This window comes from Pinus tabuliformis, chromosome 3_1 (assembly GCF_031772625.1).
Source record: "Pinus tabuliformis cultivar Carrire ecotype Pingquan chromosome 3_1, CPIR1, whole genome shotgun sequence".
NCBI lineage: Eukaryota > Viridiplantae > Streptophyta > Pinopsida > Pinales > Pinaceae > Pinus > Pinus tabuliformis.
Genome location: NC_142301.1, coordinates 937,684,970 through 937,701,723, shown reverse-complemented (window position 1 = coordinate 937,701,723; position 16,754 = coordinate 937,684,970). Strand labels below are relative to the sequence as shown.

The window sequence follows — 16,754 nt, the reverse complement described above, 5'->3', positions numbered from 1 at the left end:
GTCTATGATAACTTACAGTCTAGAAAATAGATAGCACATGTTGTTAATGATGTCAAGAAGAGTCTACCTCTTCTGCATTCGATAGTCTCAATAAAGGAACCATGTCATCTCTCAAAGGCCTCCAAGAAAAAAATGAGAATGGCAAGGAAGTAATTCCACTACCTGGGTTTGGTATTTTGTTTCTTCCACCTTGCAGAAATTAAATGATCAGCATCATTGTTTCATGGACTGTCAATAGGGAGTAGATCAAAGAGGAAGAGGAATTCTTTAACTATTCATGCAACTACTGCATGGGCACCTAGAATTAGCTATGATAGGAATCCATAGACTGTGCCCTTACAAGCTTGGGTGAAGATGGCTCAACTTAGTTGTCAAGAAGAACAATTATTTTTCTGGCCAATGAGGTAAATTGGATTCACCTTTATGATAGCATGAATACTAGTATTATTTCAGTGATTTCCGAGGCATTTCCATTCACATCTTATGATAAATAAATGTCTTTCAACTATTTGAATCACGGTACAATCACTACCTTGACTGCTTAAAGGAAATTCACTACTCAAATGAATTTGGTTAGCCCTCCCTAAATACGATTGTGGGAAGATTTTCTTGGCATGAAATAATGTTAATTAATAATTCTTACATCTAGCCTTAATCATCACAAAACATGCCAAATTGCTATTGGCATAGCATATCCAATCAAGGAAAGTCCAAGCCATCAATTCTCCAAACTAGTACTGAATTGCACACAGCAGTAGTGCCATGCTGAAAACTAAATTATAACTGAAAATTGCCAAAAACATATTAGACAGGTCCTATTTTTCTGTCTTTCTATATACAATGTTCATATAATAGAGATAAATATCGAAATAAATAGATTGCTAATCAAAAATAATTCAGAGACCCCAATTCACCAGCCTAATTAGTTCATTGATCCAACTTCAGGTTTTACCAAGTTGCAGACTGTCATTCTGGAATATAAATGATAAATTATAATTAAGCAAATGCTGGCACACATCCGACCATACTACATCAGTCCCTTTTTCTGTTCCTCCATAAATAATGCTGATATACTAGAGATAAAAATGAATATCAATAGGGTATTTATTACTTCCAAAGGCGGTGAAAAAACTTTTTAATGGTTTATTGATTCCAAATGGAAATGGATACAATAAATCTGTACATGGATATTCAACTCTTTTCAAAGCAAAATAGCCTCCGAGCATGACCTGTACAAATATGAAATAGCCATCAATTCTCCAAACTAGTACTGAATTGCACAAGGATTATAACAATATAAACTCTGTTCAAGGAACACTGAGCAGCATTGTTCATAAAATGCCATTTCTCACCTCAGCACAAGCACAAAACCAAATCATCTCTGTTGTGTACGCTTGTGCTGAAGAAGCCACAAATGCACATAAAGATGCACCCTAAATAGATGTGCTAATACCTTTCCGTTCATCCAATGAAGGTAGGTTGGCCCTCAGAGTTGTTTTGAGATTGCATGAAGAGAAGGCTGGTACTTTGCCACTGAATTTAGGATCATTCAGCCTATTTGGAAAGGAGAAAAATTAAAGAGGTATAGGAATGAGTTTGGCTATTGTGTTTTGTTGTTTAGAATGATCAGGTGATATGTGTTCTCCAAAACATAAGTAGAAGAAGGCCTGGCATTTAAACTTGTATTCTTGTAACTCTATTTTTTCTTCATATGATTAGATAATAAGCAACTATACAAAGTCAAACAACCTCTGCATTCCAATAAGAAGACTTGATATCCCCCTCTCCAAGTCTTGCAAGGAAAGGACATACATTGAGAAGAGTTTATATACTCTCAAAACCTTCCAAGATCACATAATCACAATTGAGACTCAGCAACTTTACAGTTACGAGTCAGACTAACCCATATTCTTGTACTCTGTTTTCCTACATGACAAAGTGATAAACAGAGGAAATGAAGATTTTTTTAATATTTCCACCATTGATACAACCCATATGCAGTTCTAGGCAGGTAGAAACCATGTTTCTACCCCAAAAGATCAACCATATGAAAAGGATGATGAAGATCATGCTTTCCTTTCTGATAATTTAAATCCTGAATACACTTTTGAGGTCACAGAAATACAGTTCAATAAACTAATCCTATTTTCACAGACACTGAAAGTAAGGGAGCTGTAGACTTTCATGGTAATACACTTGGCACCTCAACATTTCATTGTGAGTTTGAGTAGGAGTAATGTAACCCCCATGTTGCACTTTGATGTTGATCATGATTGTGTAAGAAATAAAGGGAAGTAATCATGGTTTCCTAGAGTTTGAGGTCAATATACTTTTTCAAAGCCAGCAAAGCAATAATGTGACCATTATGATTATATGAGTGAAGAAACAATTAATTTTATAGTTCAATCCTAAAAGATCCTATATCATGGAATCCGACAGTCCTACTATTTTTTATGCCTACGATCTGAATTTATTCCTCAAGCCAGATGGGATAGGGAAGTCTCATCCTTTTACTGTCAATACTCATCTGGAAGACAAAGTTATTGACATATGTGATGGATATTCCTTGGTAGACAAACAAAGGGTATGTTATAAACACACAATTATTGAAGCTTTAAGTCATACAAATCCATTTCCACCTATAGATAGCTCTATTGTTGACAATAACAAAGTTGGACAGCCCCAGAAGATTGATTAAACCTGTAATGAAACCCTCGATGACATATACAACTACAGTGCTGAGAATGAAAACGATGTCAAGAAAATCATTGATGAAGAATACAGGCTTGACCAAATAAAAAATTTCTCTCTGGACCACATCAAATGCAAATATGTTCTCTTCTCCATGAACATGTGGACAATCATTCATGCACTAGATTTTTAAAAGGAAATGTAGACAACAAACCTCTAACAAATCCACATGAAGTCAATGCTGAGGGACAATTTTGGGGCCTGGAAAAGGTGCACTCACAGGGATTAAATCACAGTGAAGAGAGGCTCCTTCGCTGTCCCAAAAGAAGGTTCTTCATCACAGCAAGGAGGCTTCCATACACTATCAAAGGAAGCTCCAAAAGAGCCCTAGTTGCAGTCTTCTATTCACAGCTAAGACGCAATCAAAGGGAGCCTAAATGAACCCCTAATCCACAATAAGAAAGAGACTCAACACACAGTCCTAAAGGATGTGTTTTAGGTGTTGTTCAAGTAAGGAGACCTAGCACGTCTTAGCCGCAGTTTTGAAGCCCAGCTGCGTTGAAGGGAGAAGTCTCTACAGTTGTCTTATGAGGAGGACCTATATGCTGTCAAAAGAGGTTCTAACCAGCAGTTAAGGAGGGCTCTACTACGCTGGCTAGAGGAACTATATACCACTATAAAGGAAGGCTTCACAGTTATGATGAGGTCCTAAGCCACATCAATGAGAGACCCCAATCCGCTGATGGGAAGAAGCCCTAACAGCATATCGAGACTTGAAGGATCAGCATAGTATCTCAGTGGCAACATGATGATGACAGCATTGTGATTGAAACTATTCCTGAGGACTGTTTATAAGGTTGGTAACCTACAGTCATATTATATTAATGAAATCTATCCTAGACCAAAGTTCAAATCAGTACACTCAGATTGAGTCAAGTCCTTGTACGAATTATACTACTGCATTGATATTATTTGTTGACTGAAGATCAGAGGCCAGACTTGCTGCTAGGCTAGACCACAGGCCATAGCTAGCAGCAAAGGTATTGACTTGAAAGCGTGACAATGGTGGAGCTGCACCTCGAAGTCATGGATTGGTAACTGTGTGAAGGAAGAGGATTGAATGTTGACGCCATATCTCATAAAGCAGTTACAGCTAGTGCAGCAAGCAGTTATCAGTGTTTTTGGGAGCTGTATTGGGTCAAGGGTTGACCATGTTCGACTCAGTTTGATGAGCATCCTATTGGTGCCATATGGATGAACTTACATTGATGTCAGAGTGTCAGCAAGGAAATTTGCAAATATCTTAAAACAAAGAAACAAGCAATCAAATTCCATTAAAATACACTTAACTTTACGTATGCCCAAAAGCAGAGGAAATAACTAAGCTGGAATCCGATCCAAGAAAATGCCCCGTATTATCATCCTATGCTTAGTAAAGCTTACAAGGAAATGGGTTGGATATGTGTTTAAAGTCTGTACAATAAAAAAGATAGAATCTAAAGGTAGCCCCAACAATCTAAACAGGCAACAGGATATGATAATAGTTTATTCAAAGAGCTATTTTTTAATAAAACAAATAGAAAGCCTAAACAAATACCTGTTTTAGGCAAAAACTATGGAAGATCTGCCTCACAGAAAAAAAAAATGGTAGTAAATGCAGAGCTTATAAAACTGTCTTGGCGGTCCGGAAGGGTTGTTGACAGATGCGCCTCACCTGTTAATGCTACAGGATACTCCTCGACCATATTGGAGATAATGTGTGCATCCGCTCCCCAAAGCACACGGATCACTGATTATCTGTCTATTCAAAAGTTTCCCAAATCGTTGAATCATGGATTATCATGTGTTTCGTGTGAATTTGGGCAAGCTTAGAAGTCGGGTTGCAAACTGCTAGAAGTGTCCTTATTTTTCTACAAGAAACAGTCTAATGTGAAGGTGAATATGTTAAATGTGATATTGGATGGCAATGATGCTAATGAGAAGTTGGAAAATTGAAAAGTGCACATATCCAATGCATTAAAACAACTTGTGGTAGGGTTAATCTACCAAAATGCAAGGTTGTAGTGTTTCTTGTAGTTGTAAAATAGAGTAGAGTGTTGTGAGAAACCTGCTGATGGGTTGCTTGGCTAGAACCAGGTCTCGATAGGGCTGACCCCCTCCACCCTCCAATTACATCACGATACTTAATTTATTCGATCTCACACCCATTTTTGAGACCTTATAAAAGCTTCTACACTCCCAAGAGATATATGTCTAAGTGTCATCCAAACCAGGCTTGGATATACTGTCATGTCAAGATGAATTGGCTTGCCACTGTATTTTCTATTTTTTTTGTTACATTAGCTCTGCATTCAAATACTTGCCAGTGAAAGTAATGTGGGTTGACTGCAATTTTAACCCGGACTAGGAAAATGGCTGCAAGGCTGCATTTATTTTCCATATTCGAGTACGTGGAGGCAAGGCTTGACCCTACCCTCCTCCTTCAAGGTTCCTGATATTTCTCAACAAAATATGGCAGTGAAAGTTTGCTACCTGTGAACAATGAATGAAACCAATATCTAGTGGTAACAACAACCTCCAAACACGTTAGAAGGCAGTGAAGTTACAGGGCTAACCTGGTCATGACAAGGGTCTCTAAGATGCGTTTGGTGTGGTGAGACCCCCACAATACGTGGAGATATTTCCTTAACAGAGGCTGATCATGATGCTAGCTTGGTTCAAGGTTCATATACTTACTCTGTTTGTTCTACTGCTACGTATGCATATATATGCTCTTAGGTATACTACTAGATATACTACTGGAACTAGAACTGCTAGTGCTGCTTCAAAAAAAATTAGTGAATTACCAATAACATAGTAGTGAGCTTGAGTGGACCCTCAGGGGGACTCTACACCAGCTAGGATTTGTCCAAGTTAGATATCAAGCACACTTTCACAACCCAACACTGGATACTCTACACCAGCTAGGATCCGTCCAAGTTAGATATCAAGCACACTTTCACAACCCAACACTGGATATTAATTGAGTTTGGAAGGAAATAAACTTTAAATAGATTGCAGATCTATTTGATTGAGAAATCTTCAGAACAACATGCAGATTTAATTACACTACAACACATTCCTTGCTGAAAAATGATTCTTTAAATAGAATGCAGATCTATCTTATTCCCCACTATTTTCACCATCTTCCCATACACTATCAACAACTCGCAAAACAACAAGGAGATCAATACTTTTCATTCTAGAGAAATACCATCTACCATATTATCAATAGTTTCAAAAGGGAATCAATTTCTTTATACCACAGATGGCAAAGGTCCTTTAAGGGGTACTCCTTTGGGGATCCTATTATTAGAATTTGTGGGTGGTCCATTTATTGGAAACACTAAATGAACTCTATCAAACTTGCAATCTGTGCCTCCTCCTTGTAGAGTTATATAAAGTGTTGTAGAACCTTTCTCATAATTCAACCTAGCTAGTTGTCTACCACTGCATTTTTACCTCAAGATATCATTTCTTTGGAAATGGCTCTAAGGTTTGCATAAAATTATGAACCCATAGTTAAATAGGAACCTCCTATATCTCCTAATGACTTCGCAGTAATACACGTATCCCATTGGATTGGAAGTACCACCGAATTGTAGGGGCTGGTTGACAGAACTAGATTCCAAAATGTCATTACCTAGTAGAGCCCCAATTTCTGGTAGGCCTTTATCATTAAGTACCTCTATCATATCATGCCATGAGTGAAACTTGATTTGATGTGCTTACCCATCATTACATGGGGGTCTTTTTCCAAATTCATATACATTGTTGCAACCCTTTGCTCAGGCACAATCTACTCCACCACTTGTTCCAGAGATTCTTTCATGGTGTCAGTTGTGCCATTAAACTCTATATCTTCTTAAGCTCTGCACTAATCCACCTAACTATTTTCAACATCATGAAATGCCAGAAAAAATTTACAGTCTATTCAAGAGTGATTAAAATCTATATTTATCTTTTTCCATAGATCAGACACTGACACACAAGACAGAGTTCCGAGTCATCATTGTGCTCATACAAAATAAAAATTCAACCTTTCTTACACAAAGGCACAAAAAGAGTTGACAATCGCAGGCATAGTAGAAAACATATTCACATTTAGGATCAATTTTGACAAATTAGGTCCATTTGCAGAGTTTAGTTACTATCCATAAAGCAGTACACTGGTGATAAAGCTCGGTATAAGGTCATACTGAGTCATTAGCAAAAGCCTTATGGCTATCTCTGTGGAAGGAAATACTTTTGACTGCATCCTTACCAGCACTGGAAACTTCTGCATCATATGTCGGTCCATATTTTATAAGTGCCTTTGTACTTTTTCTAGATGGAAAGAAACAATTTGAAAGTCAAGGCTATGTGCTAGTTTGTGCATTTTTTGTGGAAAAGGTATTAGGATCCTTGTCACAGCGACAAGGGCATTACAAACAACACCAGTTAGCTTCACGGGCTAAAGCAACATTAACAACTATTATATACAAGAAGGGATTGTTGCTCTCCAGTCAGTCAAGACAAAAGCATACACGCGGACAAATTATCAACTACAAGAGTACAAATGTTGAAAGTGTTGGAGCTTTTTGTTGGCATATGCATGGTATTTGGATTTTACCTCTTCAAGTTGTTATGACCTTCATTATTCTACATCAGAACTTGGGCTTGACAACATTTTCAGGGTTGGCAGCCTCATTGGCAGTTATGTTGCCAAATTTCCCAGTTACAAAATTGCAACAAAAATTTCAAAACAGAATCATGGAATAAAAAGACAAAAGTACGAAGGCCACATCGGAGACACTAAAAATTAGGAGGATCTTAAAATTGCAGGCTTGGGAGACAAGATTTCTTTGGAATCTAGAAATTTTGAGGCAGGCATAATGTAGTTGGCTATAAAAATACGTTTACACATCAACTATCACAACATTTCTTTTCTCTGTTACACCCACATTTGTCTCTGTTTCAACTCTTGATACATGTATGCTTATAGGAGTGCCTTTGATAGCATGGAGAATTCTTTCTGCACTTCAAACCTTTGAGAATTTTTGAGTTGACTGATATGTATACGAGATATAATTAGATATGTATACTTTAGAAAACTACAAAAATAAATATACTTCCAAAAGATACAGAAGGAATTCTCCCTGTTGAATTGACTGATACGTATACTAGATCTACTCTCCACAATGTTGGTGCCTATGAGTGGCTTGGTATTTGGATGGATTTTCTACAAATCTACAAGTCAAGAGCATTCATGTTCTGAATTTTAATAAACTTAATTGCATGGAAGGGGCTAGTGAACCAGGCAGAGAGTAAACCCCGCAAGTCGAATGTTAAATTTTTGGTATGTTCTATGCTTAAGAGCAATTTACTTCAATTTTTTTGTTAGCCCAATATCAATATCCAGTTTAGCAATCACATCAACATGATAGTAAAATGTAGATAGAACATAAACACAAACATTAGAATACAAGTCAAGATAAGAGGACACAAGATGTGGCACCAGCCAGGGACAAACCCCAATGTGGGGAAACCCTTGATCAATTTTTCTTATATTCTTCAATAGTTCAACACAGAGAGAGATAGTACTAATATACAAATCTGATATTTTATGACAACAGCAGTAAAGCCTTGACCAGAGAAGTCATTGTTGGTCAAACAAGACAGAATCTTCCTCTGAAGATCATTCATATGGCAACAGGGTTGCACCACTCCATCACTGTTGTACCCATCAGTGTGCACTATGTTGCACCATTCCATCATTGTGCACTACGTTGCACCACTCCATCACTGTTGTACCCATCACAATGCACTATGCTGCACCATTTACACTCACCAGCCTTATCTATTTGCTATGGCTTGCAGCATAGCAGAGCAGCTAGGCTATAATTGCAAATCCCTTCAACTGGTCTTCAATGCAGTGATTACTTTCATTGTTTATTGCCTTTACCCCTTTCTCTATACATCTAAATCAAAGTCTGCAACGTACAACAATTTGTGCACTTGCATTTATGTCAACACAGTCCTAATCGTATGTTGTCCAATCTTGTGGAACACACATCTTTCAGCACTCTACTTCATGTCATATGCTTGAAGCTGGAAACTATCCCTGTCCAAAACAACGTTCAGATTAGGCATCATATGGCTCTCCTCTTTCTAGCTTATAGGAATCCTCTTCTTGCGGCGGATTATATCTCTTTGGTTAGGGCAGCATGGAGCCCTTCTTTTGCTGCGGAATACGACCAGCATTTAGAGTGCATTCGGACTGTGACTAGGGCATACACAAAAATGTTGTGAGGCCTCTTTTAGGCTAGCGTGTAGACTTCTCTTTAACTGCGTTAGGGTTGTCCTCCTTCATGATTGCATTAGGCCTTAAGGTCATCTCCATAGGGAATTTAGGCAGCATCTTAGTATCTCTGTGATTAGGGTATGACATCATTTATGGTAGCGTACTTAAGCTTCTTATTGTTGTGTAGAAAGGTCCCATTTAGGACAACATAGAACCTTGTGTAGATCCACCATAAGAGTTGTCCTCCATGTTATGCTTCTACCATATTAGGACAACGTAGAGCCTTCTCTCCCTTGGCTGCATCTAGATCTAGGGCATGTCTTCTCCATGACAGCATAGAGCTAGGGCATCTTCTTCTTAGGGCTGCGTAGTCTCTTAGGATCTCTCCTCCCACCAAAACCCAAAGACAAGTGGAGAGGAAGAGATCACAAGAAGAGTGTGTGTCCAAATGACTAGCAAGCCACCTCTTTTTATTCTAAAACGTTGAGCACAAGTGGGGGCAATTTGGTTGTTGGTCAACCTTGACGAATTGTCCCATAACACAAATAAATTCATATCTCCATGAATACATGTCAGAATTGGATGATCTTTAGATCAATCCTACACCTCTTGACGAGAGGAATCCAATAAAAATATCATCTGTCATTAATAAGATGACCCATATGGAGTTTGGCCTAGTTGCCAATTTTAACAAAATCGGATGATCTTTAGATCAATCCTACACCTCTCGGAGAGAGGTATCCAAGAAAAATATCAGCTACCATAAATAAGGTGACCCACCTGGGGTTTGGCCCTAGTTGCCAATTTTAACATAGACCCTCATCTCCTAGATAGCCCTAAGATGATAAACATGGAAGCATTTACCTGCCTTCCACATTTTGTTTCCTCCCTCATTTTTGCCTGCCTAGCTAAGCTCTCTTTAGCCTGTGAAATCATGCGAGTTGCCCCTTGTCTCTCTGATTTTTTTCTTGTTAGTTTTTGTTTTGTCATTCTTAGTTTATTTTGTGTCTACCTACCAGAATATGCCACACAAGTCCACATTCCAAGCAGTTTTCCCCTTCCACCTCATCTCTGGAATCTGTGTACCCCAACTCAGCCTATTTAATTTACTTAAATTTTTAATGCTTAAAATAAGCAGGGAAATGCAACTAGGGTTATTACACCTTGCTAAGAAATATCTCCTAGTGATGGACCCTTTACATAAAGTAATTACAATACTCAATAGCATTATTACTTTATCAACCACATATGCTTTTTATTACAACGACAAGTAAAACCATGATAATAGACTAAAAAACAAAATATAATTATGAAAAAACATGATCTCACATAAAATCAAAAGTGATACCGAATACCATTAGATGTTCATATAAATTTCCAATTAATGCATAATATGAACATTGTGTCAATATTTCATAAAGCTAAAACCTCAAAAGTTATAAACAAGCATAATTAACAATATCTAAAATAAACAAGATGGCCATACCCCGTATAATAATTTTTGGGAAGATAAACATCTTTTACTGGTCAAAACCTTTCAAATGGGATGCAAAGATCCTCATGCCTGTGAAACAAAAACAAACATTGCTACCCAAAAAAAATTACTAGTAAGATAAAATGATCTAAAAAAACATTGATATCAAGTACGATACTGAAATATAAGGCAATAGATTTTCATAAAAATTCATAAATAGTTGTATAACATCTGGTTAAGTACAATTGAATTTTCAATCAGGTTGTATGAAAAACTCTAACAGAACTCCTTAGCCATGTAAATACCTGACCTCATTTCCTCCTTTTCTCTTGTCAATTTTGCTTATGACATTGAGATTTAGTATATTTCTACTTAAACATATCTTTTTATACTTTTTCACATACTTTCACATTTTTAGATTGTGATACTTATATGTTTCCTTATGTTCAATGCAATTTTTTTCTTAATAGACACAATATCTATGTTTTTAACTATAATAAATCATGTCGGTGTAGGTCACTACCATCGTGAGCATAGGTTTCTCCTCTAGAAGGAGATAATTTTTTCAGATGGCATTAGAAACCATTGATGAGTTAGTAGAATATTCACTAGATCATCTAGAGGAAGATGACAAAACCCAAACTATTTATGATCCCTCTAATTCCATTGTCGTCTTAAATGTATCTTGCTATATATTTTCACATACTTTCACATTTTTAGATTGTGATACTTGTATGTTTCCTTGTTTTAAATGCATATTTTTTCTTAATAGACACAATGTCTATGTTTTTAACTATAATAAATCATGTTGATGTAGGTCACTACAATTGTGATCATAGGTTTCTCCTCTAGAATGAGATAATTTTTTCAGATGGCGTTAGAAATCATTGGTGAGTGTTAAAATTGGCAACTAGGGCCAAACTCCATATGGGTCACCTTATTTATGACAACTGATATTTTTCTTGGATTCCTCTCTCCGAGAGGTGTAGGATTGATCTAAAGATCATTCGATTTCGACATGTAAAAATGAAGATATGAATTTATTTGTATTATTGACAAGTTGCCAAGGTCGGCCAACAAACAAAACAAGCATTTTTACCCCCATTTCATCCTCAACGTTGCATATAAAAGGAGGAGACCTCAAGGAATTATTTCATCATCTCATCTCATCTCATCACATCTCTCTCTCCTCACTTGACTGGGTACGCTAATCTAGGCAGCGATCTCTCACACGTGCAAAGGAAGGACACTTTTTGTTTGACTGCATTGACCGAATTTCAGAAGGTTGTTTTTTGGGCTGCATTGAACAACATTGACCTCCCTTTGACTACTCTTTTGGTGAGGCATCTCCTCCTTGGCAGGCCGTAGATCTGGGCATGAAAACCGAGGTGATCTGACCTCTGGTTTGACTTGCGTTGACTGCCCTAGTTGCTGGCTGTAGTTTGACTTCAGTTGACCAGACTTTGACTGAGTTTTTCAGACTGTCTTGGAATGTTTGGGTTTGTTGTTGGAGGCCGAAGTTGACTGGTTTTGACTGAGCTGCTTAGAGGAAGAATTCTGCATTGTTTAACTAGCGTTGACTTTTCTGGTTAGGGCTTTTCTGTTGCTGTCATAAAATATCAAATTTATAAATTTGTACTATCTCTCTCTGCTAAACTATTGAAGAATATAAGAAGAATTGATCAAGGGTTTCCCCACATTAGGGTTTGTCCTTGGTTGGTGCCACATCTTATGTCCTCTTATCTTGGCTTGTCTTCTACTGTTTATGTTTATGTTCTATCTGCAATTCACTATCATGATGATATGATTGCTAAACTGGATATTGATATTGGGCTAATAAAAAATTGTAGTAAATTTCTCTTAAGCATAGAACATACCAAAAATTAACATGATACCAGAGTTGAGGTGAAGACAAAGCCCAAGCAAGAGTGAAAGAGCAATCACCAAAGACAGTTGGACAAGGACAAAAGGCTCAATGGGTTCCTCATCCCACTTCCCGGCTAAAGACAAGCTCCGTGAAAAGTCTGACTATCATGGATGGAAGATGTCTCTTGATTTGACATTGGAAGAACAAGAAGTGTTGGATTATGTGAAGGGGAAAATCCCTAAGCCTTCTTCAAATGCATCGTTTGCTACGAAGAACAATTACAATAAGGCTGAAGTCAAAGCGAAGAAGATTATCAGAGATTCCATTGATAAGCGTCTGGTTGCCTACATATCCGATTTGAACACCTCCAAGGAGATCTACGACAGGTTGGTCAGCATGTTCAAGGTTAGTGATGCAAATCAAATTTTATTTCTCAAGAATAAGTTGAAGGATATTAAGAAGGTCAAGGACGAGGATATTCAATCCTACTTCTTAAGGATCACTGAGAGCAAGAATGATCTTCTGTCGATTGGAGAGGTCATTCCTGGCAGGGAACTTACTATCACTACCCTTGGAGGACTCCCACCCGAGTGGTATATATTTAGAACCACTATTCTCAATAATGATCGAATTCCAGGGTTTGAAGAATTAATGTCGAGATGCATTCAAGAAGAAACAAGAATTGTGGAGCAAGAAATTCCTTCTAATAGAGGCAACCCCACTGCTTTCTCTTCTCATGCCAAAAGGAGAAATAATGTAGGGTCTAAAGGTCATTTCAATGGAAAGCCTAGATCTAAGGGTGGAAGGAAGGGCAGGTGCTTTGTTTGTAATAAGTTTGGCCACTATGCAAGGGAGTGTCGAAATAGAAGGGACACATCACATGATGATGATCACAACCATTCCAGGGGAAACTTCAACAACAACAATCAAAGGAATGGCAGGTTCAATGGCAAAAGCAATGCAGGACATCAAGGAAATAGTCAACCCTCCAAGAAAGCAAGGAACTCCAGGTATGAAGAATCAAATGTTGTTAACAATAAGGAAAAGGAATACTATCTTATATCGGCCCTATCCACTACCTGTCCTCCGGACTCTTTGGGGAATTGGCTAATTGATAGTGGTGCCTCAAGGCACTTCACCGGATACAAGGAAGCTCTCTCTAATCTGATAGAGAAGGAGACAAACTTGGAAATTATTCTTGGAGACGATGCCACCTATCCCATGAAGGGAGTAGGAAATGTTACCCTTCAATTGAATCAAGGTAACACGATTCATTTACAAGAAGTTCTATATGTACCTAATCTCAAGAAGAACCTTGTGTCCATTCCGACAATGGAAAACAAAGGATACAAGGTGGCATTCATCGATGGAAAGGTACGCATTTGGAAAATGAATTTTAAAGATGCTTTTACTCTTGGGTTCCAGGTTGACACTTCGCATCAAGTTGGAGGAAGTCCATTGGGAGCCATGTCTTGCGACACATCTCTACAATCTGAACTATGGCACCAGAGGTTTGCCCATCTTCATTATAAGGCTCTACCCGATGTGAGACAGATGGTGACAAGTATGCCTGAGTTCAAAGTAGAGCATGAAGGATGCTTGACATAAATCTAGATGAGGTTTTAGCACTCAACTTTTCATTCCAACTGCATCACATGTCCAATGAAAGTGTGTCTACAAAGAACCCACGTGACCAACTTCTTAGGATGGCGAAGTCTCTCAACCATAAAGAACAAGAGATTAACACTAATACTACACCTTTCTTGGTCATAGTAGTAGAACAACAGATTAACACTAATGCTACACCTTTCTTGTTCTGGTTCATGGAAGCATTAAACTGTTACTCATCAGTGTTTGAGTCTCTAGATGCTACACTTAAAAGGAATATCATAGATCGTATGAATATTGAAAAATAATGCCTTGCCCGAGACATAGTGAACATAATTTCTTGTGAGGGGGAAGAAAGTATTGAGAGGTATGAAGCCGCACGAAAACGGGGCGCTAGAATGACTATGGCAGGCTTTAGTGTGTATCCTCTTAGTGCTAATGTTAAGGACAGTTAAATCTTTGCTCCATCAATCATACTGCAATAGCTAAAAGACTAAGGAAGAAGGAACTATGTATTTTGGATGGTTGGACATCTGCTTGGAATTGAGAAGCAAGGACTGTAAGAAGGTTCTTATACAATAATTTCTTACAATTTGTCAATACCATTGCAGAAACTGCATATGACTTTCATGTGTGTCAGGGAAGAGTTCAGAAATTTGCTTCCTTATGAAGGTAGAGAGGAAAATGCTAAGGCTTGCTAAAATCAGCGATATGCCTGTCTGCACAGTGGGAAACAGGATAGAGACAGTTACTATTTAACTTTCAGGAACTTATGCTTGACTAGCTAAAAATTATTGGATTTTTTTCTCATGATCTTGAGTACAGAGTCTCATAATCAACTAGATGAAAAATCAAGTCTATCTTTCAAATGTTTGAACCAAGACTGTATCACTGATATTACAGCAATAAAATAAATAATTTCAGTTTATAGAAAGGTAGCACAGTGGCAACATACTTGAATTTTTGGGGTGCTTCGAACAATCTTGTCCTGAAGATATGATTCCAGGTTGTTTGCAATTTTTAATTGGCATGGTTAGCTCTAATTTTGAAACTTTGTTGGCTCTGTTGCAGGTATCATTTTGCATCAATTCTTCGCCAGGCATTTTTCTTGGACTCGCTAAAGGAGTCTCATTTTCCGCATCCTTCATATGAGTAAACCTTTGATCCAGCACTGGTTTTCCATACAAACTTTCAAAGAGAGAAACTGGAAGTTCAAAGCAGGTTACAAGACCTCCTTATATAACAGACACAGGTGATCCCGGAATGTGGCAAAAGTTCTCAACTTCAGCCGACACTAAAGAAAACAAAGAGCTTATGTTTGAAATCTCTAACGACGTGCTTGGACAGCCTATTCCTCTACGTTGCTATCTTGTGAAGGATAGTGTTTCCCTCCATTACTGACCGTTCCGATAGCCCCTGCTTCCTGATCCATTGGTTTTGGCTTCTCCAGACACTAAAGAGCATTAGAGATTGTATTCCATTGCACAAAGATGCGTTGAAAGGGAAAATCTGCCAGAGCATAGTATTTCATGTTGAGGTCTCAAATTCTTGGTTCCATACAAATAGAAACCGCCAAAAGATATCTACGAACCAGCTGAACATTACAAATTTTCAGTCTCAGCACGTTGAAGTAAATCTGTAAAGAATGTGGCATTAGATTTCTTAGCTTAGTGACAGCCCTAATGTTCTATCCTATTTGTCAGTCATAAAAATCTCACAAAAACCTGTAAAGTTTGTGCCATTGTGTATGCTTAGCCTCTAAAAGCCCTAGCTTTCTATCTTCTTCTGTGTAATTTGAACATAACACCATCAAATACTAGAATAATCAATGTCCATTCTCAAATAACTTTGAAATGTGGAGAACCGAGACATAAATCATTCAATCAAATTACAAAATCATGATCCTTAACTCAATGCACTTCTTCCCAAACTCTGCTGTTTTTTTCAAACAAAATTGAGCACAGCCTCCTCTAGTCTGTTTATAGAGAGCCTTAATTTATGAAATCTTGCATGTAAGCCAAAATAGAGTCAAACATTTCCATTGAAAGCTCAGAATAACTGAACTGGAAAGAACCCTTGAATATATATTAATGATAATTTTTTATCTCTGATTCTTCCGCTTAAAACACTGTTTTGAGCATGGCCTCTTTCGACAGATTTAGTTCAGAGAATACAATGGATTATTTAATGAAATATTTCCAGAAATCCGAAATATAGCCAATTTTTCCAATCAAGAACTCAAAATAACTGCATCAGGAGAAAGCTTATACGATTCATGACGACAACAGGAAAAATAATGGCGCTTTGCAATTTTAGCACCCTTTTGCAGAAAATTACCTTTTCTAAACTCGTTTTGACGGTGAAGAAACACAAATGAATTGTTGGAAGCCATGCACGAAGAGATCTAGTGGCTCAGGGATCGATTCTGGGCAATGCTTATGCGATTGCAAACCAATATTGTTCAGATGCGGGCTTGCGAGGTCGAGGGATACATGCAATGGCGGCAAACTACCAAGAGGCTTTGAATCTAAGGGCAGGATAGGATGTTTACTGTCCAATCATGTCATCGATGACCATAGATTTGTCTTTTAATCAAATGGATTTTCAAAGAATTTGGAATATTAAATCCAAAGAATTTGGAATATTTTACAAATTTTATTATTTAAGCGGAATAATTTGTTTAGTTGGATGTTTTTGGTTGGGGCATGGGACATTGCACATTATCTAAGGAGAAAGACCATTGTCATCCTAGAGTTTACAAGTGGTTTTTAAGGCTCAGTAATAATATAGAC

General features: G+C 37.6%; 1 long non-coding RNA gene across 2 annotated transcripts; it reads right to left on the bottom strand.

The window, feature by feature from the left end:
* Positions 1-1,086: 1,086 nt before the first annotated feature.
* LOC149190857 (uncharacterized) lies at positions 1,087-16,482 on the bottom strand. 2 transcript variants are annotated; one of them, XR_016256527.1, is made up of 3 exons: positions 16,300-16,482; positions 10,500-10,577; positions 1,087-1,229 (listed from the first exon to the last, which is right to left on the bottom strand). It is a non-coding gene; the product is annotated as an uncharacterized LOC149190857 (long non-coding RNA). The 2 variants fall into 2 exon arrangements; XR_016256526.1 differs by lacking the exon at positions 10,500-10,577.
* Positions 16,483-16,754: the final 272 nt, after the last annotated feature.